The 24,069-nt window shown below is 39.9% G+C and overlaps 1 protein-coding gene across 2 annotated transcripts in view; it reads left to right on the top strand.

Annotated features, from left to right (window-relative positions):
- The window catches only part of LOC126484251 (cytochrome P450 6k1-like), a 167,798-nt gene that overhangs the window by 834 nt on the left and 142,895 nt on the right, over window positions 1-24,069 (top strand). Inside the window, exon 1 of one of the 2 annotated variants that reach the window (XM_050107669.1) lies at window positions 10,348-10,437. The exons of the other annotated variant lie outside the window; for it this stretch is intronic. The gene's annotated coding sequence lies outside the window, so the exon portion shown is untranslated. Of the gene's footprint in view, window positions 1-10,347; window positions 10,438-24,069 lie in introns of those variants that run through there. 2 annotated transcript variants of the gene reach the window in all.

Here is a 24,069-nt window from a genome sequence, read left to right as displayed (position 1 = left end):
CGCCATCGAGCCACAACAAATTGTTATTATTATTATTATTACGTGCATACATAGTTACAGGATAACAATTATTGAACTACATGAAAAAACGTAAATTATTTACACACTACTTTATTCAACATGTAAACGACGCTACAGGTATTCGGATTTATATTATGACATGTTCGGCACGCCTACCATCATTGGCGATAATGTGGCGCAGACCAACAGCGAAATTCTGCTTGACCCGCTGAAGTGTCAGAACATCGATGCTGTCACCAACCTCCTGAATGGCTGTTTTGAGCTCAGCAATGGTATTGGGCAATGTCGACGATTCTAAACCTAAATATAAGACTCCAGTCTGAATTCCGGAGGCGATTACAAACAGTTTGCAGAAATATACTCCTAGCCCGGAGAAGACCTGTCAAGTGGCATTGCCATGGTGTTAAATGTGGATGTTGTCATTCTACATTCTAGTCCTTACACCTGAGACCTTGCTGCCTTTCACGTGTTCCAGCATTGCTTTGAGCTGATACATAAATGAGCGTTGCATATTGGGAGTGAATGCTTGAAAAGAATTGTGAACGATGAACGTAACGTAGTGGTGTAGTTTGTGAGTGATGAAGCTTGGGTGCACCTTTCTGGGCAGGCGAATAACCGGAATGGTCCACCGGGGACTCTAACATTGCGTATCAAAACCGTCTTCAAGGCAAAAAAATTATTTTTGGGGCAAGGTATCTCATAGTCGAATTGTCGACCGTATGTTGTTTGATACCAGTCCAACGTTACATTTATCCTTAAATTTTTAGAAAACTTCTGGTGTCAATTAAAGCAACATGAAGAAGAGTAAGCCATCGCATCTTTCAGCAACCTGAAGCCGCATTCACGGTGTCGCGTCAGTTGCCGTCTCGTATTCGTGAGGCCTTTGCAGAACAACGCAAAATAAACAAACGTTTGTCGCCGGCTCGTTTGCCGGGATTGTTTCCTTGTGATTTTTATCCACGTTGATATTTAAAACGAAACGTGTCCGAAAAAACATTAAAAGTATGGACCAAAATGACTCAGCTAGGAGTATTTAAACAAGTGATGGTACAGTTCTGCGTGAAATTATAATGTGATTACATGAGCACAGAAGTGAGTAGAGATGCTGAACGACCATTTTCAACATATTTATTATTTTCTCTGTGTTGACAAGTCGGATTATAAAACGTTCCTTCAGAAATGTCTGACACAGTGTGTGCTCGTGCTGTTAGGACTGCTTGTGTGAAATCCCAAACTGCAGTGCTATCTCATGGTGAGTTATAGCGTTACGATCCTCGACGTTTCAACGACAGCTGTCTGGAACGTCAAAGTGCTACTAGCTTCACTGTAGCTGGCGTCCTGACCCCATATGTAACAGAACGTGTCTGAAACGTGTCGGAAAACAGGCGGTGGAGCAGCGTAGGAAAACAAAAAAGTTTTTTGGGTCTTCAACCGACGAAGCAACCACTGTTCGCGTTTTTGGCCAGCAAATGGATCAAAGCCCAGGATCACCCCTCGTATTCGCCGGATTTGGCTCCAGCCGACTACTTGTTCCCCAAATTGAATTTGTCAGTGGAAGGATACAATTACGATGCAACAGAGGACATATAAGAAAACTGTAGTGTAGTACTAGATGCAATACCAAAAAAAGACTGTAGCACTTAAATGTGATTTGCAGAGTATCCGTGTAGATGTAGATGTTTCAAAGCACTTTTAAAACAATTTTAGCTGTGTACTGGTGCGAAACGATTTTGAATAAATACGGTGATTTTGTGAACATAATTCATTATTTTTTTCCATAGCCACAGTCGTAATGGAACTGGTCACACTGTGTTTAGTATGAATTGTCATCACAGACATAGTACAGACTTGTTGTGGGAATCAAATAGTGTCAATAATAGGCGACCAATGGTGTACAATTGCAATAAAGTCATGAGATGTTCAGTTGACTCTTTTATTAGAACATGTTACGCGTTTCGGGATTACACCCATCTTCAGACATCACAAACTTCAACTCCTTCCTATCCAACCAGGCGTACAGCCTTGACAACTCAAAATAACATCGAGATGTTATTGGACACTTTCATTGAGTTGTCATTGGTTGCCAATTATTAACATAAAAATGATCGCAGGCCTCAGACGGGATTTTATGTCCTGAATATCAATCAAATAGTGTGTGTGTGTGCACTAGGAAATGTGGACAAGTACGACATATGGAGGTTTCGGATGATTCCGGATGGCGTGTTCGGAGAGCCAAAGTGTGCCGGCATGGTAACTCAGCCTGTTCGATCAGAGGGTTAGCTGCCTTTTGTAATAATGATATAAAAAACCGAGTGAATGGATGAATCATGAAGTTGAACGGGTGTCATGGGACGTCCATCCCGAACAAGTGCAACGAACGATAAAAAAAACAAGAAGTGGTTAAAGCGACCCCTCGCGGTAAGCAGGAGGTCCGGGTTCGAGTCCTGGTCCGGCAAAAATTTTCATGTGTCTCCAATAAATGGTACAGCTGAAGTCAATTTAGATTTGCAATTTGCGAATCAAATTTCTTAATATTCGTAATGTTTTCAATACGTAATTTTTATATTGTAGTAATGCTAGGTTTCATTCTTCAATAGGTAAAAATGGAACCATTATAGGATAACTTTGTTGTTCGTCTGTGTGTGTGTGTGTGTGTGTGTGTGTGTGTGTGAGAGAGAGAGAGAGAGAGAGAGAGAGAGAGGGAGAGAGAGAGCGGGAGGGTGGGTAGGCAATTAGATGTGTGTGTCTGTCCGACTGTTCAAAACTCTTTTTCTCAGAAACGGGTAGATGTATCAAGTTGAAATTTATATCGCTTACTGAGGTCTACAGTCCTTTGGTGGTGTAAAAATATTAAGCTTCTAAGTCAAGCCGCGCGGGGTAGCCGCGCGGTCTACGGCGATTTGTCACGGCCGTGCGGCTCCCCCCGTTGGAGGTTCGAGTCCTCCCTCGGGCATGGGTGCGTGTGTTGTCCATAGCGTAAGTTAGTTTAAGTTAGATTAAGTAGTGTGTAGGCTTGGGGACCGATGACCTCAGCAGTTTGGTCCCATAAGACCTTACCACAAATTTCCAAATTTTTCTAAGCTAATCGAATCAAAAGACAAGGCCATTTATGTCACATACTTTGATACTCACAAATTCACTCATTAAAACCTCGTTAAAAAGAAGGTTTCACAGTATATGCAAAAGAAAAAATTCAGAGAAATGGTGATTTGTGATTATGATTATATCACAAGGCCAATTTTTTCTTCTGTTTATTGTTTCCGACTTAGAACTTGAAACTGAAACATTCTCGAAAATCTTGCTATGCCTGGCACCGATATTTTGGCACTATCACTGTCGATAAAAGGCGAAAATCGTCGAAATCCACGATTCCTGGGATGTATTACAGTTTGTACGGAACGCCCATTGCCCAAGTCCCGCCTTTCGCACCAGGCCAGTTCCTTAACAGTATTTTCTGCTTTCAATACAACACAGTGGTTTTCCGTGACTGAATGTGCTTATTACTGACGAAGGACTGCTTTCAGCTTGGATGCACTGTGCAAGTCGAGATGCAATTTATTTTTTCGTCGGAGGTTAGGAGTACTACTACTTATATTATAAGCGGTCGTGCTGAAAAGTAGTGCTTACGAATTTCTTATTTGAAAAATCTTAGAGCTTTTTTGAAATAAAACAGACTTAATTAACATTCTATATCTTAATTGTTGATGTCTATATGGCTGTTTCTCAAAATATTCACCCTGGCGACGAACGCATTTCTCCCCACGAGACACCAGTTTGTTGATACCATCAGTGTAGAATGTTTCACTTTGTTGACGGAGTCACAGTCTCACCCCTAGTCGCACCGCTTTATCCCAATCAACGTGAAGTCCTCGAAAGTATTCTTTAAATTTAGGAAACAGCCGAAAATCAGATTGTGCCAAGCCGGATTGTATGGAGGATCTACATCTACATCTACATGGATACTCTGCAAATCACATTTCAGTGCCCGGCAGAGGTTTCGTCGAACCACCTTCACAATTCTCTATTATTCCAATCTCGTATAGCGCGCGGAAAGATTGAACACCTATATCTTTCCGTACGAGCTCTGATTTCCCATATTTTATCGTAGTGATCATTCCTCCCTATGTAGGTCGGTGTCAACAAAATATTTTCGCATTCGGAGGAGAAAGTTGGTGATTGGAATTTCGTGAGAAGATTCCGCAGCAACGAAAAAAGCCTTTCTTTTAATGATGTCCAGCCCAAATTCTGTATCATTTCTGTGACACTGTCTCCAATATTTCGCGATAATACACAACGTGCTGCCTTTCTTTGAACTTTTTCGATGTACTCCGTCAGTCCTTCCTGGTAAGGATTCCACGCCGTGCAGCAGTATTCTAAATGACGACGGACAAGCGTTGTGTAGGCAGTCTCCTTAGTAGATCTGTTACATTTTCTAAGGGCCCAGCCAATAAAACGCCGTCTTTGGTTAGCCTTCCCCACAACATTTTCTGTGTGTTCCTTCCAATTTAAATTGTTCGTAATTGTAATACCTAGGTATTTAGTAGAATTCATGGCTTTTAGATTAGACTGATTTATCGTGTAACCAAAGTTTAACGAGTTCCTTTTAGCACTCATGTGTATGACCTCACACTTTTCGTTACTTAGGGTCAACTGCCACTTTTAGCACCATTCAGATATCTTTTCTAAATCGTTTTGCAGTTTGTTTTGATCTTCTGATGACTTTACTAGTCGATAACGACAGTGTCATCTGCAAACAACCGAAGACGGCTGCTCAGATTGTCTCCCAGATCGTTTATATAGATAAGGAACAGCAAAGGGCCTATAACACTACCTTGGACAACGCCAGAAATCACTTCTGTTTTATTCGATGACTTTCCGTCAGTCACTACGAATTGTGACCTCTTCGACGGGAAATCACGAATCAAGTCACATAACAGACGATGTTCCATAAGCACGCAATTTCACTACGAGCCGATTGTGTGGAACCATGTCAAAAGCCTTCCGGAAACCCAGAAATACGAAATAGATCTGAAATCCCTTGTCAACACTTCATGTGAATAAAGAGCTAGTTGTGTTTAACAGGAACGATGTATTCTAAACCCATGTTGACTGTGTGTCAATAGAGCGTTTCCTTCGAGGTAATTCATAATATTCGAACACAATATATGTTCCAAAATCCTGCTGCATGTCGACGTTAACGATATGGGCCTGTAATTTAGTGGATGATCGGATTGTCGGCGTCGGATTGTTGCAGATGCCGCAGAGCTCGTGTGCTGTCTGGCATGGTCGTGCTGAAAGAGAGAAATTTTAATTGGAAGTTGTAACCTCCCCACAAACAAAATAATAAAATAAATATTATGGATAGTGATTCTTATTTAAGTGTAACGTCCCCACAAAATTCATTCCTTTCACATTTGTAACATCCCTACAGAAATTTATTGACATTTAACCTCCACACAAAATATGTTTCCCATTTAATGTAAACTCGAAACAGAAAAATTCCTAAACCTCGTAATAAAAAATAAATTCAGTAACCTGGTAGAATTTGGACGACAGCAGCGCTGCGCCATGGCCCTGTAAGATCATTCTGAATAAAAAAGCAAAAAATTCTTACCTCAATAAAAACGGCGAATATATCTGCTCTTATATAAAATTTTTCGGGGACAGCTCTGTGCAATGCTGGCCGATAGATTTGTCATTTATGAAAGGAAGCAACTGATTTTTCTTTTGTAACAATAGGAATAATCATGGGTTGAAGAAATTAGTAAATTCTTTAAATTGAAATGAATTTTTTTTAGAAATTACTTTATATCACAAAGATTATTATTAGGACATTTTTAAAAGATTTACATGGGACTTTACATAACATTACTAGATATGCGCGAGGCTGCTTTTTACCTTATACAATAATACTCAGGCTCCGGCGTCGCTGCAGCGCGACCGGCCCAGCCAACACGATACACCAGACCAGAGCAGACAGGCGACTGCTCGCTAGCAACAACTTACTGCTACTGCTACACAGTTCGTACTGCAGTCAACACTGCTCTTTGGTCTCAGATTCTCTTATAGCTTACATATCGCAGGCGGCACATACCTCTTACAAAGTACGTTTTCTGCGGTTAGAAACTCGATTACAGCACGCTGTTTCTCACGCACCGGCTCAGTTATGCTAAACACGGCCATGTTACACGCCACAACTCAGAGGCCTCTAATGGCAGAGCGTTGCTACTTGAGCCAGCCCGGCGAGAAATTCGACAGAGTAATATTCACGACATGTAATACCCCAACCGATATTGAGAACAGAGTAAAACATTCCGAGGCATTACTTTTCAGTATGTCCTCTTACGTAACAAGTTAGAACTCCACCTCGCACCGAAAAACTGACCCTGTTTCGGGCGGATATGGATGCTCTGAAAGCTCCAACTTACCACTAGCCAGACCCCAGTTGTTATATTGTGTAAGAGGTGACGTTGCACTCCTCAAGGTATGATCATGTGTTACAACAGCTCTCATTCGTTACAGAGACGCCTTCCTTCCTCTGCTACGCTTGTCGGCGATCAGAATAATACAAATTACTCACTGACGTCCCTTTCTCGTCATTCGTTGCTACCGCCACGAGCAAAAAGTGTGCTTATTTCGTAGAGTAGCCGGCAATTTTCTCCAAATGTCGTCGCCATTACAATAATCACACGTTTCCTGTTCCCACCGCTGCCGTAACGTCGACGGCACACGGATTGTTCATTCGAACGTCAACGCTGAGTGTGACGAGTTCAACGTGCTGCTGAACACTCAGAAAACATGGCGGCTTGTGCACATACGGTACGCGCAGGAACGTACCTACAGCTTTGTCATGGGGGGGGGGGGTCCAACACTATCATTTAGTAAGGTAAACCTGTCTTCGCCCACCACATAAAAAGGTTTTGCTGTTAACACCAATAGAGTCAATCAAGCAGAAATTAAAAAACCCACAAATACGTAAGCATCCATATTACATGCGGGTAAAACTGTAGAGAAATACTAATTGATCCAAGCGTCTTTAAATAAAACACATGTATTGTAGCTGTTGAGGTATTTATTTATGAAAAAGTAACTAATTGTAAGCTAACAGTGGAGGTAATTATATATTTTTGAATATCGTTATTAATCATTTATATTAAGCAATAATATTATTATATTAGTCTTTGTATTTAAATTGTGACACTTTGGCATTTTGCTGTGACTTCAGGTCGTAAGCTAATTTAAAAATAAACATTAATTACTTCAATTTAAAGTATTATATTTAGCCTTTTACGTCTTGCTGCCGACTTACTAATAATTACTTCACAATCTAGTTGCACCGCCAGATCACGATGAACACTCATTAGAGCAAGACCAGTAAGTCTTTCACCTCCCATTTTATTCCTTATGTAAGTGCTTAGCCTCTTCATAGTCGAGAAACATCTTTCAGGGGTCGCCGTTGACACTGGGAGTGTGGCTAATATGAAAAGAAGCTTTTTTATCGAAGGGAAAAACAGTTCAGCATACTGATCAATAACTTCTATTGCAGTGACAGGTTTTTCCTCTACAGATTTCCAGCGATTGTGCCATATCTCGTATTCGCTCAGAATTGTTGTGCCTACATTCTCACCGAGAAATATTTGCGCTGTCTTCTTAAGATTTTCTTTTGTCCTGGAGTCATTATTTGTTTTCTCAGGCAGAAGCATCTGAATTCCTTTGATTGTTTCTTCATGTGGTTTAAAACGAGCATAAAGTTATGTGATCACATGTTCAATAAAAGGGTAAAATACATTTCGACGATAATACTCGTATATTTCAGCAGTTTCTCCTGGTACATTGCTGCGCTGGGTTTGCCTTCCAGTCGTTCTTGGAACAGTTATGTCACTTGAGCTCATCTGCTTTGCCTGCTCGAGAAGGACTGAGAACTCACTTTCATTCTGAATATTTTGTAGACTAGTTTTAACTGTTTTCGCATAACTGCAAGTGTTCATCAGGTCAACATTGACCTTCTGCATTGCTTTATTCAGGTTCGGTGTACATGAAAAAACTTTTCGTAATATAACAAGCGACATGATAAATTGGTTATTTTCCATGGCAGTCTGCAGTTGGTATGCTTCAGTGGCGACATCCCTACTAGCAGCGTCTTGAAGGGCCTCAAGTGTCGCGGTACTACAGGAAGCATTTCTGCAAATCTCTCAACAGCCACATGCTTTTCGGTCCACCGCGTCTCACAAAGGGAGATCAGCGTTGAATGAGATGAGTCAGTTTGATCTGAAATTATCTTCAAAAGGTTGTCCCGAAGTAAAGATTGTCGAAAAACGTTTACTATACTTTTTATTGTTCCAATACAGTTCCGTATCATAGGTATTCCACACGAATGCGCAAGAACTAAATTAAGAACATGTGCCACACAGTATACAAATTGCGCTCTCGGATATTGTTCTGCAATTATTGTTCTCACGCCTCGTAACCGGCCGCTCATTACTGCAGCGCCATCAAAGCCTTTGCCCTACCAATTTGTCCACATCCAAGTTATAAGATAAGAGATGTGTTATGATCGTGTTTGCCAATGCTTGCGCTGAAACATCTTCCACGTAGATAAAGTCAAGAAAATCCTCCCTGATAATCGATTTTCTAGTCTACGTATCGTAAACATAACGCTAGTTGTGAAACTTCCTGGCAGATTAAAACTGTGTGCCCGACCGAGACTCGAACTCGGGACCTTTGCCTTTCGCGGGCAAGTGCTCTACCATCTGAGCTACCGAAGCTCGACTCACGCCCGGTACTCACAGCTTTACTTCTGTCAGTATCTCGTCTCCTACCTTCCAAAACATCCACAGTAGAGCCATGTATACCTCTTCAGGAATTCAGAATGAAGTTATTGACCTGTGTGGTAATGCTGTGTGGTAATGCTATTCAAGCACAAGTACTGAAAAGGGTCAAGAAGGCAGGTTCTTTTTACTGTACTGGCTGACGAAACAAAAGCCGTATCACGCCTAGAACAACTAGCGTTATAAGTGATTCTTAAGTGCTTCATCACCGGATCGAGCACGAAAACGAAGTAGCGCTCTAAAATTACCGTCATTGTGTGCAGGTTCGTTTATTCCAACTTCTCCAGAATGACGGCATCCTCTTAGGGAAACTTCCTGTCTTCCACAGAGAAGAATTGTTTCTACAGTAGCTTTCAATCTTTTCCTGTTCTCTTAAGCAATTTTACTATTTTCCACATTGATGGACTCTGTAACATCAAGAGCTTTTCCCTCCATGACCTTTATAAAATTTGTTGCCTGCTCGACAGCAAATTTATGATATTTTGTATCAGCGTGGTGATTAAAGCTGCCTAAAGCTTTTTTCCAGTTAGTGAATGGCTTACTAACAAAGGCCCCTAGTTCCTGATGACCACGGCTGCCTTGCATTTTTCCAAGTAAAACACATATTTGCAAAATGCTCCCTGCATGATGACTGAATACACAAGCCATCAGTGCCTGGTAGTCCAATGACGTTGAAAGGTTCTTCTTGCCGGTGACTGGAAACTTGAAAGTATCCGGTGGGGTCCAAGGCTCTTTTAATGCTCGCAGCTTTTCCTCATCATTGGCTGGAGGATACCCTACATATCTCCCAATGTCATAATCTATGTATTTAGCTGGAGACAATTCCATGCTAGCTGTAAAAGAGAAGAAGAAAATGAAACACTGCCAAAACACGCATCCATTTTCGCTGGTGTACAACTAGCTACATAATGGACAGTAAATCACAGCCTGCTACTTTATTTCAGATGTTTTTCTGTCATGGTTATGTCTTTGACACACTTCCTGAAATACCTGTACAGGATAGTGCATACCTGTTACATAGCGGTCAGTGTCAAAACAGATGCTTGTTATTGAGCTGTGATAGACTATAAATGTGACAGTCATAAAAGTCCTCCATTAATATCCAGCATTAGTGCAATTTCTGTTTTATTCAGAATATCGCCCAAAATAACCTCCACAAAACTGATTATACCAAATAATAGCTGTACAGCTCTTCATAAATAACAACGATGGCGATACTACAGTACATGTATAGTATTATTTGACATCTTTATATAATTTGTATTCCGTTTTCTGCAAAATAATCTAAGCAATTTGTTAGAATGAGTCCTAGGAACTTTTTGGAATTTATAAGAAAATAAGTTAATTCCGCTACGAGCACATCCAAATTCCACTACAGTTTCAAATATAATTTATGATATAGTCTACATAATTCCTGACGATATACAGGCTAAATAAATAATTTAAGCTATAGACAAATATATTCCATATTTTTCCAGGTGGGGCATTTAACGATCAGCGACAGCTAGGACGACAGTGTCCAGTGCTGAATATCGTGCTTCATTCAAATAGTTGCTGTTGATATAGTAACTGTAGTTTGATGCGACAGGTAATTTTCCTCTTTATATGGAATCTGAACTGGCTAAGGCGTAAGGAATTAATTTGCAAGTTTTTTTTTAGCATTGTGTGTGTGAAACGTTTCAATGTTTATTAAAATCACAGTGAAATGTATGAATTTGTTGATGCAGCAATATTTTGATCGCCTTCAGTTCTCAGATAATAATTGATACGTTTTTCAAACTTACGGAAATGTTCCTCCGTAATTATGTACGAAATATAATAACGATCAATAACGGTTCTTGTTTTGGATGTCTAGTCATACTTTCAACAAGTCACTTAACGTTTCTGCGAGTAGCTTAATAAGTCTTTTAGTTTTAATGTCTGTCATCATGGAGAAAGACTGTTCGGTATCTGCAGTCCCGTGCATATGTTACATGTTTTGTACTTGGCAATGAAAATTTACGAGGGTTTTGCATTTCGCCGAAGAAAGTTGAATTCCGCTATCTTTTTAACAATTTCATAATTTCGCCGCTACGCCACGAAGGCCAAAAAACTTTAATACGCGTAGCGAAATTCCGCTACGGTTGGCAAGATTGCACTCACTTCCGTTGCACACATACTGAGGGTGGGGGTAGACACCCCGCCGCAGGGCACAGCTATTTTTTGCAGCCTCATTCCTCCATGGCTTGTCACTACGTCAACCAAGCGCAGTGCCCCTGGACACCCCCATTATATACGTCCGTGGGTACGCGTGTCTCAACGTCGTATGCTAAAGCACTGAATGAAGGAAGTTCTGCTAACCCGGCGGCAGTGTTGCCAATTTAGCGACTTTGTCGCTAGAAATGGCGACTTTTGCTTTCGTCTTAGCGACAAAAAAAACTTTTTAGCGACAAAAATTATTTAGCGACTTATCTGGCGACTTTTGGAGTACTGACGACTTTTGAAGTACAAATCAAAACTATTTTGGGCCAGTATTTTCATTAACAAAACTAAGATTTTAACTATAGAATGGGTACTACACTTACTTTGTTCTAGATTTACTAAGTTAAATTAAGTTCTTAGCAGATCATGTAGCATTGTTCTTAATTTAGTAAACCTGAATGTGGGAATTGCCTACAGAGTAAGAAAACCTTGACTATAGAACAATTCATTATTTATTACCCACTAGCCTGTTATCGTCGATAGCGTATCGATCTATAATTCTTCAACTTTTGAACTTCCTTTATTTATCGAATTGACAAAAAACATACGTAATATGTATAATAAAATACATTTCTGTCCAGCAACCTCTAATTTTTCGAAATGTTAACTTGCAGTCAAATTATTACCACATGCACAGTGGTAACGCAAGAACAGTTCGGTGGGGGTATCTCAGACATTATTACGTTTTAAACAATGAACAGTAGGACTGATATCGAGTTACCGAGTGAGTAGATTGTTTCATGACCTCTAGTTCGCCTGAGTTTTAATGTATTTTCAGTGATTATAAATTGGTGAAACTTAACGTTGTGGTGGCCAACGTAATGGATTTACCGCAGAAGAAGAAGCAGTACGCTCAAAAATAACGGGATGCGTGGGAAGCAGAACCTGAATTCAATGGTTGACTGAAACCAGTCGTTGGAGACTTATCCAAGGCAAGATATCAAGTATGTGCAACAGAGTCTTATGCTAAATTGTGTGATATTAGAAAGCATTCGAAATCTATTAAGCATAAACAAAAAATTGATTAAAAAAAAACACAAACCACCTTACCTGTGAAAATTCTTCCGAAAACTGCAGTTTGAATAGCAAGCAGAGCTGAAGGTGCCCTTTCTTTATTTATTGCTGAACATTGTTCTATTTTAGCTGTATATCATTTAGGAATACTGTGCAAGAAGGTGTTTTCAGGTGATGAGGGCGCTAAAAACATGCAATTACATCGTACGAAGTGCACTAACATTATGACTGAAGTTTTGGCTCCACATTTTACACAATCATTGGTTGAAGATATAGGTAAAAAAAGATACAGTGTACTAATAGATGAATCCACAGATCAATATCTAAATCAATATCAATATCTAAAATGCTAGGTATCGTTATACGGTACTATAGTGTAGACAACCAAACCGTTAGATCAGCATTTCTCAAACTCGCTGTAGTAGAAACTACAGATGCAAGAAATCTGGCTGCTGTTCTTGTGAATTCTTTGAAAGATCTCAAACTTCCATTCGCTAATATGGTAGGAATTGGCACAGATAATGCTTCTGCAATGGTTGGAATAAACAATGGACTTTTCGAACAACTCAAGAGAGAATATGGTTTGAAGCATTTGGTATTGATCCGTTGCATTTGTCACTCTCTTCAACTTGCAGTTTCGCACACCTCAGTGAATACCATACCTAGAAACATAGAGTTTCTTGTACGCGAAACCTACAATTGGTTCTCCATTTCACCCAAAAGACAAGGGGGATAGAAAAAGGTTTATGAGACAAATTGTGGAAAACAGCCACTAAAAATTTTGAAGGTCTGTGCAACACGTTGGCTTTCAATTGAACCAGCAATTCTGGAGCAGTGGGAAGAACTAAATCTACATTTTTCACTTGCCATGGTTCAAGACAATTGTTACACTGCCGATCTTTTGTACAAGATGTATTGTGACGACTCAAATCATCTTTACATTTTTTAGTTTAAACATGCTATAAAAGACGTACAAATAGCAGTAAAAGCTTTTGAAGGAGAAGACAATGACCCCACTAGATTACTAGATACACTTGTATTTCTCATGCAGTCACTGGGACAAAACATAGTTTTTCCAACTGTTGATTTGTTGACAACACCAGTTCCAAGCGAATGTATGTACGCAAATCCGAACCTTGGCTTTATGTTTGAACAGAAATTGTCTTAGTCAAGTTTCTCTGAAGAAATTAAAGTTTATCTGAAGAAGAGATGCATTCAGTTTAATCTGAAACTCATAAAAGAAATTCAACAAAGGCTCCCAAGTAACGTTACGATCCTGAAAATAATGTCAATGCTGAATGTTGAAAGAACACTTAAAGTGAATAAAAATAATGCTGTAGCGGATGTAGCTAAAGAATTGAGTTTTAGTGTCGATTTCATAGACATATGCTGCAAGAATGGCATAATATCAACTTCATTAGGTGGAATAACACTACTAACACTGTTCGATTTTGGAGTGAGGTTTTGCAGTATAAAAATGTCACAGGGGCGAATCCTTTTTCTTTGATTTCACAGCTACCAATGACTGTTCTATGCCTACTGCATTCAAATGCAGAAGTGGAAAGAATATTCAGTTCTATGAACATTATAAAAATTAAACAACGTAACAGATTATCGTTAAAGACAATTAATGCTTTGATCATATTGAGAGACCAGCTGAAGAAACAAAATAAAGATTGTGCATCTTTTGACATACTGTCAGACGTATTGGAGCTTATTGGAATGAACAAAAGTTACTCTTTTGCGACAAAACCAGTCGAACTGCAACATCATCTTTTGAGCGACGTTCAACCCTCTACATTAACTATAGTTCTGTCAGAGCATGAAACAGAAGAGTTATTCGATCTTCTGAGTGACGACGATGAATAGCTCATATACCGGTATGTATATATTTTGTAACCTAATTTGAGTTCTTGCTTTCTTTTGTTACAAATATAGTTGTATATTTCTAGTATATTTGACTACTGTGATTGAAACAACAATTTATGTATTGTGTCAATTATGATAACATGTTTAATTAAACTTTAGCGTATTTTGTATGTATGTTGTTGGAAGCGATGCGTCATTTAATTAAGACAATATAGCAATTATATATGAGACAATTTTTATTAATATTTTATTCCCCTCCACTGGCTTATTGCACACCCCTAGTAAAATCAGTTTTAGCGACTTTCTAGCGACTTTTGATATTGAATCTAGCGATTCGGGTTTTTTAAAGTTGGCAACACTGCCCAGCGGTGGCCGCCATTTTGGGCCCTAGAAGCTGCAGCAGCGCTATGGACAGAACTTTCAAATTCTCAGCTATGAGGAAATGAACGGGACTAGAAATGCATATGATATCTTAGTGTGTGAAGTAAACAATGAACTACAGCTTTTAATTGAAGACATGCACCGAAAAACGAACTAACCATCAAATGTAAAAACTTATAGTGTGTTTTTAAATTAGTTGTGACTTTTGACAATTCAGTACCGACCGAGTGGAGGAAAGCGTAGTTTCCAGCGAGTAACCTGTCAGGTGCGCAAGCTGGCCGGTATACAGTCTTTCTCGAACGATTTTAGAGAAACTATACGGTAATAAACTCTGATTCTCGCAGACGTTATAGCTTCATTGGTCAGCTTCATTATCAATTACCTATTATTTCCTTAATGGCCATAGTTATTGTGATATTTCGGTATCAGCTAAACTACTCCGAGAAATTCTTAAAGTTTGTAGTGAAAAATAGGAATCGATACGAATTTGCGTTTCGTGTGTATTAGGTCATATGTTGCTGCATATAAAATTTAGATAACATATTGAATTATTCATTAAACGTCGAACGATATCGCTATCTATCTACAACGTTCAGAAAATGGAATGTGTGTAAAGGTCTCCGCCACGAACGCACACGCCAGTGAAAGAGCCAGAGTGAAATACTAATAAATCCCTCATATCTCATAAACTGTCTCACATATCGAAACAAGGTCTTGGCAAATGATAGCACGCAAAGAGCAGAGTATTTGGCCATACGGTTAATATGCGAAACTTCCATGCCCTCCGCGGTATACAAGCAACTATAGATGTTTTTAAATGAAATAATGTAATTTTCAAGGACCATCGGTAGCCTATGAAACGAGGATTGCTGCGGGTTTTGCAACAATGTAAATGAAGAAACTGCGCATATATTTTTATACTGAGAATGGGCTTCCTCATAACTAATATTTCTCGCCCTCAGTTGGTAGTTAATACGCTGTAATAGGATTCTGTCACCATTTCAACTGGAGTAGAATGTTCGTCAGATGTACATCTGTAAACTGCTGTGTTTAGGCAAAATAGGCAGTTATTAACACAGCAACAAGAGAAGCAACGTATTACTCAAAACTCAAGACAGTCCTTCATGAATCCATGTCTCCTTAAACACATGCTTGGTATGGCTGACAACTTGAGACCAGTCCTGTGATGTAACATTTGCAATGACTTGTTTTGTCAGCATTTTAACCTCACTGAGCGTAAATTTCTTGTTTTTGTCACATTACTTTTCACCACATATATTCTCAGCCGGATTTAAATGATCATGATGCGGGGGAAGCCTGATTTAACTATGCCCTTTAGCGTTAGCCATTTCGTCGATCTGGTAGCGTGGAGTTTTTGGCTTGTACAGTACTACAAGTTCCATTAACTTCGCCTTACACAAGCTAGGTTCAACTTAATCCAGTCGAACATATCTTTGTACCCAAACAAAAAGAGTCGCTTTCCTCCATTGCATCATTGGAGCTTTACCCAGCACAACGGAGTAGTATTGGCCACTGAGCATTGCTTTGTGCAATTCCGAGGAATATTTTTCAGCAGAACATTCTCTTCACAGCCGATGACCGTGTTCTTGAACGAACACTTTTACTGCGAATCTCGTGTTCAGACGTGCTGCACTGTTATTATTAATGCTATTTTGTCAAAAACTGACATATTGAGCCCGCGGTCTGCAGCGCCAACACGAAAGACTCCTTCGCAATACCTGACGACTGTAGACACTTCAACACCAGAAAATATCACTTTACTTCGAGAGCCAATGAACGCAGGTGCCTCTGAAGCACGACACCACGTCGTACTGTTTATCCACGGCGTGGCAACAGGGACGTTTTGCCAAGCGAATTGCTTGTGGTGTAGTAGGGAAAGACGGCTCGCCATTGGTGTTACCTGGGCAAAGGCGTTATGTCCCCACCGGTGAGCCAAACGTCATAAGTCGCAACTAATTTTAAACGCATTATAGAGATAAGTGTTGCCATCTGTTGCTGCATTCGGGAACTATCAAAACTGACATTGGTCTCACCTCTAAATATCCTAATCTGACATTTAGGCGTGAGACCAATGTCAATTTTGATAGTTCCCGTACCCAGCAACAGATGGCAACACTTATCTCTAAGCTTCTACATTTGAGCCGAGCCGGCCGCGGTGGTCTAGCGGTTCTAGGCGCGCAGTCCGGAACCGCGCGACTGCTACGGTCGCAGGTTCGAATCCTGCCTCGGGCATGGATGTGTGTGATGTCCTTAGGTTAGTTAGGTTTAACTAGTTCTAAGTTCTCGGGGACTGATGACCATAGATGTTAAGTCACATAGTGCTCAGAGCCATTTGAACCATTTGAGCCGATTTTTCCACGCATATCTTCAATTGTTTCCTTGTTTCTATCGCAAACATAAAGGGAAAAAAATGACAATTATCGTAAGCTCGTCGCTAAAAACATGGCTTTTATTTTCCTCTTAATGCGGATAAAACTTCCTTGCACTTATTTTTGTGATAAATAATATATGCTCTATACGTAGTACCATAGCATACTGTATCCATTCAGTTCGTTTGAGAGATATTTGAGAATTGCAGACCATATTGAAACACAAATCTATACTTCTCTTTAAATTTTAACGTCTTTAGTGTTTCTGTTTGTTTTGCAGATATAACTCTTTTTACAAAAAAATGGTTCAAATGGCTCTGAGCACTATGGGACTCAACTGCTGAGGTCATTAGTCCCCTAGAACTTAGAACTAGTTAAACCTAACTAACCTAAGGACATCACAAACATCCATGCCCGAGGCAGGATTCGAACCTGCGACCGTAGCGGTCTTGCGGTTCCAGACTGCAGCGCCTTTAACCGCACGGCCACTTCGGCCGGCACTCTTTTTTTTTTTTTTTTTTTTTTTTTTTTTTTACATCTACATAATTAGCCAAAAATATACACGAAATAATTTACATGCCTGGTAACTGCCTCATAAAATAACCTTACCGCATTTATTATGCTTATACTTTTACTGCCACATTTTACAATGGCACTCATCTCTACCTGGCGGTTACACTTCCTCAAAACAATACACGATCTTTTGTCAAAAATATATGTACAGTCTTCTCTGTAACAATTTGACAAAACGGAATACTATGACCAAGTTTCTTGTCTGCTTCACCTCAATCTCCCTTGAGTACCTGAAACGACTTCGAATCCAGAACTTATTTTTCATCGACAGAGGAATCTGCTTTTGCCATTTGAATAATGTTTAACACTGCTTCCGATACACGTTCTAAGCTGTCATTGGTCGTGTAATTTTGAATTCGGTTAATCTGCGGACTCTTTCTCATTCGCATTATTCAAATGTTGAAACTGGCACACGGAACATATCACATAACTCGCATTTCTGCTTAACTTGTTTCACAGTTCTACCGGCTAGATAATTCACAGACTGTCTTCATCGTGTGAAATTTCATCTACGTCAGTTAAATCTAAGTTTACACTTAAAGGCACGGCTGGATCGTTGCTGCTTTGTGATTCGCTGCAAGTACGCTTGTGTTCTGTGTCGTCGATGAGGAATTAAATATTTGTTTTCTGTCTGACATTTGTCATGACGACTTGGACGAAAACACTGTTTCACAGCAATAAGCCGCAGAATTGCAACTAAACTGTATTATTTGATCGAACCATGGCGATGAGTTTGTCCAGGAGGTCTTGCGAAAGCCTCCGCAACAAAATGCAGTGGAAACTTTTTTCAGTCAGAAGTTAATGCTGATTGTTAATTTCAGTGGCTGTTGTCAGAACTACTGTCGTTTTCCAGGTACCCCGTTTTTCAATTTTCAAAAAGCGTTGTAACACTCGTGGAGAAGCTGCAGAGCATGATCGTGTTTGTCTTTAACAACTTTAGACACTGCAGTTTTTCTATTCCTCGAGGTAATTAATTTAAAGTGTCTGTTGTTCTACTGCTACTTAATTGCTGGTGAAGCACTGTGATTTAAAAGTGTATATGAAGGTAGTATGTGTTCCATTGATGACCGTGCAGCTTCTCTAGAATGAAATGATAATTAAATCCCGGGTTCGAGTCCCGGTCGGGGCACACATTTTCAACATGTCCCCAATGTTGTATATCAACGCCTGTTTGCAGCTAGGGTGTCGATTTAATTATCATTTCATTCTAGAGAAGCTGCACGATCATCAATGGTATCTGTTCTTTCGCTAACAGATACTACCTTCATATATAGTTAAAATATGGCTACTCGACCATTGACCTACTTGTGAGAAAGCACACGCTATGTCCCAACTCGTACGGGACTTGATAGATTAATCTTCCACGAGTAATGAGTGTGTTGGGCAAACATCTATTAGGCGCACTACGAATGTAGTGGTGTGGACATGTTGGGAATGTGGGTCTCACGGGGAGCATGCAAGGAATAAGTCCCTGCAGGTGCACTATCCTCTGTGCCCGCCGTGGCTCAGATGGACAGAGCGTCTGCCATGTCCGGATTCGAGTCCCGGTCGGGGCACACGTTTTCTACACGTCCCCAATGTTGTATATCAACGCCAATTGCAGCTAGGTTGTAGATTTAATTATCATTTGACTTAAAAGCGCTTAAGCAGGACCAATTTTCATGTTATCATAATGACCTGGCCTTATTACATTTCCTCGTTGGTTCTAAGCAATGTTCAATTTCTCTCTCTTTGTCAAAAATCATATAGCCTTAGAACAGACCCCAAAATTGTAAAACAATTATATTACAGTAAAACCCAACGACAAAGGCACAATATACATACCGGTAAATATGGAAAACAAAGCATATACACAACGAACAAGAAGAAAACAAGGTAACCACAACTTATCTAGGAAACATCTCGAACAAAATTAACAAATTATTCAACAAAACCGACATCGCCTCTGCATATCAAAACACACACAGCCTCAAACACAAAATTCACAAAAGCAGGTCGAAAATGCCCATATACAACAACCACAGCATTTACAAAATTTCGTGAAAACATGCCAAAAATTCTACGTAGGAGAAAACCGGTAGAAACTTCAAAATTAGATATAAAGGTCACACCAGAGAAAGTGGGAACGCCCCATCCACATTTTTTCAACATCTACAAAAAGAAAAATGCGACGTAAAACCCATAAACGAAGCACTAGAAATCCTCCATATTACGCAGAAGGGAACATTCATGAATATCCTTGAGGAAATAGAGATCTATTCACAAGCATATGCATACAGTAACTCAATAAATTTACTGAACGAACAAACCGACCTAAAGCACAAAAAGTACATAGAAACCTTTATTCTCATTATAAATCAAGAGAACGGGCAAAGTAATAAATCAGAGACACTTATTCACAGTTACAGCGATAACAACACGAAGAGTATAAAACAGAGACATAACACTAACATTAATCATAATCAATAACAAAGTTATTACGAAAAAATTAAAAATGTAAAATAAAAATCTCAGATAAAACTAAAACAAAATCCAGGCAAAAACATAATAAGAACCAAACCAATAAAAATAACAAAAAAACTGAATTTCAAACATCACTTATTTATAATGGTAGCTATGTAAACATGTAATATCGCTAATCCACTGTTATCCAAGCTGCCAGAAAAGCAGCTTACACGCAAAACCAACTAAAATAAGATATACATCGTGTATACCTAGGAGAAAATAACGTTTCTGGAAAAAGACGGGGCTGGCCTCTGTGGCCGAGCGGTTCTAGGCGCTTCAGTCCGGAACTGCGCTACTGCTACGGTCGCAGGTTCAAGTCCTGCCTCGGGCATGGATGTGTGTGATTCCTTTAGTTTAGTTAGGTTTAAGTAGTTCTAAGTCTAGGGGACTGATGCTTCAGATGTTAAGTCCCATAGTGCTCAGAGCCATTTGAACCATTTAAAAAAGACAGGACATGACAGCAACGATATTAAATGTAAGGTAAAAACAGCTATCGATGTATTATAGCTTTCCTGATCGTAGTTACAGACCATTATATTAAGACCATCGCTTACTTACGTATTTACAGAGCACCCGATGATGCCAATATGTCGAAATGGGTCATGGTCTATGGTACAAAATAAAAACAACTTACAGAGCAGTGTAGCTGGCTATTATTTATAATAATAACTTAAGAAGACTTTGGTATTAAGCGAAGAGAACAAGAGCGATAAAAAACTTCCGATGCTGGATCCTGCGAATATTGTATTAGAAGTCCAGCCCGCCACCAACTACGCTAGTGGTGATGACTTGTAGGTACTACGTAATGGGATATATAAGTTCGTTGTTTAGTGCTCCACAGTAATAGAAATGTTTACTTATTCCACATAGACTAGCATACTCGCATGGAAACATATCTTTCCTTCCAGTTCGATGCAGCAATATTTTGCATTCTCCTCAATTCTTTCGTCTTGTGGGATTCGGAAAAACCTGCTATTATTCTTTGCCCTCGAACAGCAGTTTACTGCACAGCAACGTGGCATTCTTCATCACAGAAAGGTTGACACGTTTCGTTAGGCTCTTAAATTAATTTAAAAGGAGTTTATGTGTTTCTCACACCTCTATATACCAAACAACCGCTAACTAGATCAATTCTCCCCACTTATTAGCATCCAAAATAGCTGCCTTGTATCACGCGACTTTCAACTGACTCATGGCAGTGCTCAGTTGTCGGCAAACCGGACATAAAAGGTTATCGCTATTTTCTTCATTTCAGGGCTTACTGGTACATGCGATCGCACTGCGCCCCAGCGGCAATTACCGGTTGGATATGACTCGCAAATCTCACAATTTGTTTACAAAATAGACAGGCGTAAAAATTCTGCATCAGCTCTGATGAAACGCATGTTTCCTTCCTCTTCCATGTGTTAGTCGTGTTCTGTCTGTAGGAGACTATACATAAACAAAAACTTTAGTGCCAACGAACATATTATAAAGCAACAATTAAAGTTCGATACACAGTCAGTAAGGACATAAGCTTACAAAAATTCCATTACAAATAGTGCGATACAAATTTATAGTAGTATTCCACATAAGACGAAAATTATTTTATCATTCTCACTTTATAGTAACACCCTAAGGCAGTGGCAGTCAATCTGCTCCCTGCCGCCCACTGTCAGGCGCTCCAGCTTTCACTGTGTGTTGTAGGTAGTAAAGATTTAAAAAAAAAAAACATTTCCATTAGCTTTCATAAAATTTTGACATAAAGTATTTGGTAAGTAACTATTATTATATGTTTTAACTTACTGAAATTCTATTTTATAAATTTTATAAAGTGAAGTTACTTCCCCACTTTACAAAAGGTCAATCATATGTGACCGCTGTTTCTATCCAGTAGCAGAATCTTCAGAATTTACAAGACTAAATCAGAAGGTGCTAAATAAGTGCAGTACTGGAAGTATTACAAGCTGACTTGTAGATAAAGCTCATCGAACGCACACACATTGTTTCGTTTATGCCACATTCCTGCCCACTCTTATTACATCTTTGTTGCTATGTTTTAATGCACAATATAGGAAGATTTTGTAACTGGAGGCTAATGAGTAGTAGGATCACAATGAACACTCATGGTAACGACCCGCCAGGTGAACACAGCGCAAGAACGGTTGGGCGGAGAGAGGGGGTGGGGGCGAGATGCCTATCGTCCTTGAGCAGAGAGAGAGAGAGAGACAGTGAGGATTCACCTACAACGCTGTGAGCCAAGATGCGAATGTTTTTTTATTTATATTTTGACGTTACTTGCACTGAGAATTGTTAATAATATCTTCAGTGTCACTCAGTTCATCAGGAAATAATAATTACAAATTTTAATTACTGTCAGTGGTTATTGATGGAAGGATGGACCAAGGACTCCCTGAAAGGGCAGGTGCTGTGGTATCGATAAGTACTATGCCACGGCGTAGGTGCAAGTTCGTAGGTTGGCACTACGACACCGACACCGACGACACCTCTAGCCGGCGCTGTGCAGCTCTACGAGCGCCGCTCCAGGTTCTGCCCATTTTGATTCCGAATCGACGACCAAGCAACTTAGCTTCTACTGCATAGGGGGCTCGTCATTACAGACTTCGTTACTTCAGTTACTTCAATGATAGTTTGTCTCACTGCTGGTAGCTCTTAGCGTTGATACCTGTACGGCTTCGCACCTCCGTGCTCATCTCAGCCAAAGTTAAGTAAAACCATTTTTATTTGCAGTACCAACTGTTCTACCTCATCTGCTCCTCCTAGCTTCCTACATTCGGCCTACCCTTCAGTTTTCAGGAGCAGACCCACGCGCCGCCTTCCAGGCGGAATACAAAAGGTGCCAAACTTAGATAACTCACAAGGCAGTCTGTGATCGGTTTTCGAGGTGGCAACACGCGCACTAGTGTGTGAAGTGAAACTCCGCGTCAAGACGGAATTGATTGTTAAAACTGCATCGGAAAACATATTTGTGAGATGTCATGTTGATCCTAAGATCACCTTCCACTCTCCCTATCGACTAACTCTCAACGAACTTCCTTTCCGGAGAAAAATGCGCTCCGAAAGTGATTCGACGCGTTTTTCAGCTCAAAACCACGTGATTTCTACAGTTGCGGAATTGAAAAGTTACCCGAGCTTTGACAGACTTGTAAATAGTGCAGGACAATATATTATTGATGACAAAAGTCTCTCATATGTGTTTATTAAACTTACGGAAAAACGCTACGAACTTATGCACGAACCTAATAAAAGCCACCAAACATGCTCTTCAACTGAAAGCCAACATGGCGTATCCAGACTCTCTTCTGAAAAGAGGTGACGTGCATCTTGAAAGGATACTGTCCTATTTGCCATGTCAATTTTCAAGAAATTTTGGCCATAAATATTAATAAAGTTGCAAATTTGACAAATTACTCAACCCCCGTAGTATCGATATAATCACAGTCTTTGTAAGTCTGTTCCTGAGACCAGAGATGCTGGTCAGAGAGGTTACTTCTCTTGGAGAGAGTAGTAGGTAGTGTGTGTTAGCTAGTCTGGCAATGTACTTGGTTTGAAAAGCGTGGAAGATGATATGCCGTGCAGTAGAGGCAGCAGCATTCAGAAAGTATTTTGATGAAAAATACTGTGTTATTGGGAGTGTATTAATGGAGGAGTTACGTAAGACAGCGAGTAAGGCAATCCAGTTTTGTTATAGTTGTAATTGTGCAGTTTCTTATTGTTAGAACATTGCATACGATTGAAGTTTGGTATAGAAGTTTTATAATGTTACATATCGTTTTGTCTGATGTCTGAAAGCCGGCCGGTATGGCCGACCGGTTCTAGGCGCATCAGACTGGAACCGCGCGACCGCTACGATCACAGGTTCGAATCCTGCCTCGTGCATGGATGTGTGTGATGTCCTTAGGTTAGTTAGGTTTAAGTAGTTCTAAATTTTAGGCGACTGATGACCTCAGATGTTAAGTCCCATATTGCTTAGAGCCATTTGAACTAGCTTTGATAACGAAGAATTATGTGACAAAATTCTAGGTGCAACTCGAAGTGGTCTTAAGTTCCGCCACTCTGATGGACAAATCGGTGACGTAACTGTGGAATATGTGGGACTTGGACTGCGGAAGATCCGTGTATTTGAACTCCCTTTCGAGGCGCCTTCAGAAGTAGTGGTATCTGCAATACGCCCATATGGAAAGGTGATTAGTCATACAGCTGAAAAGTGGGTTCAGCTCAGCACATACCCAGTTCTCAATGGAATA

This window comes from Schistocerca serialis, chromosome 6 (genome assembly GCF_023864345.2).
Source record: "Schistocerca serialis cubense isolate TAMUIC-IGC-003099 chromosome 6, iqSchSeri2.2, whole genome shotgun sequence".
NCBI lineage: Eukaryota > Metazoa > Arthropoda > Insecta > Orthoptera > Acrididae > Schistocerca > Schistocerca serialis.
The sequence above is the reverse complement of the archived record's forward strand: the minus strand, read 5'-3'. Positions and strand labels throughout refer to the sequence as shown.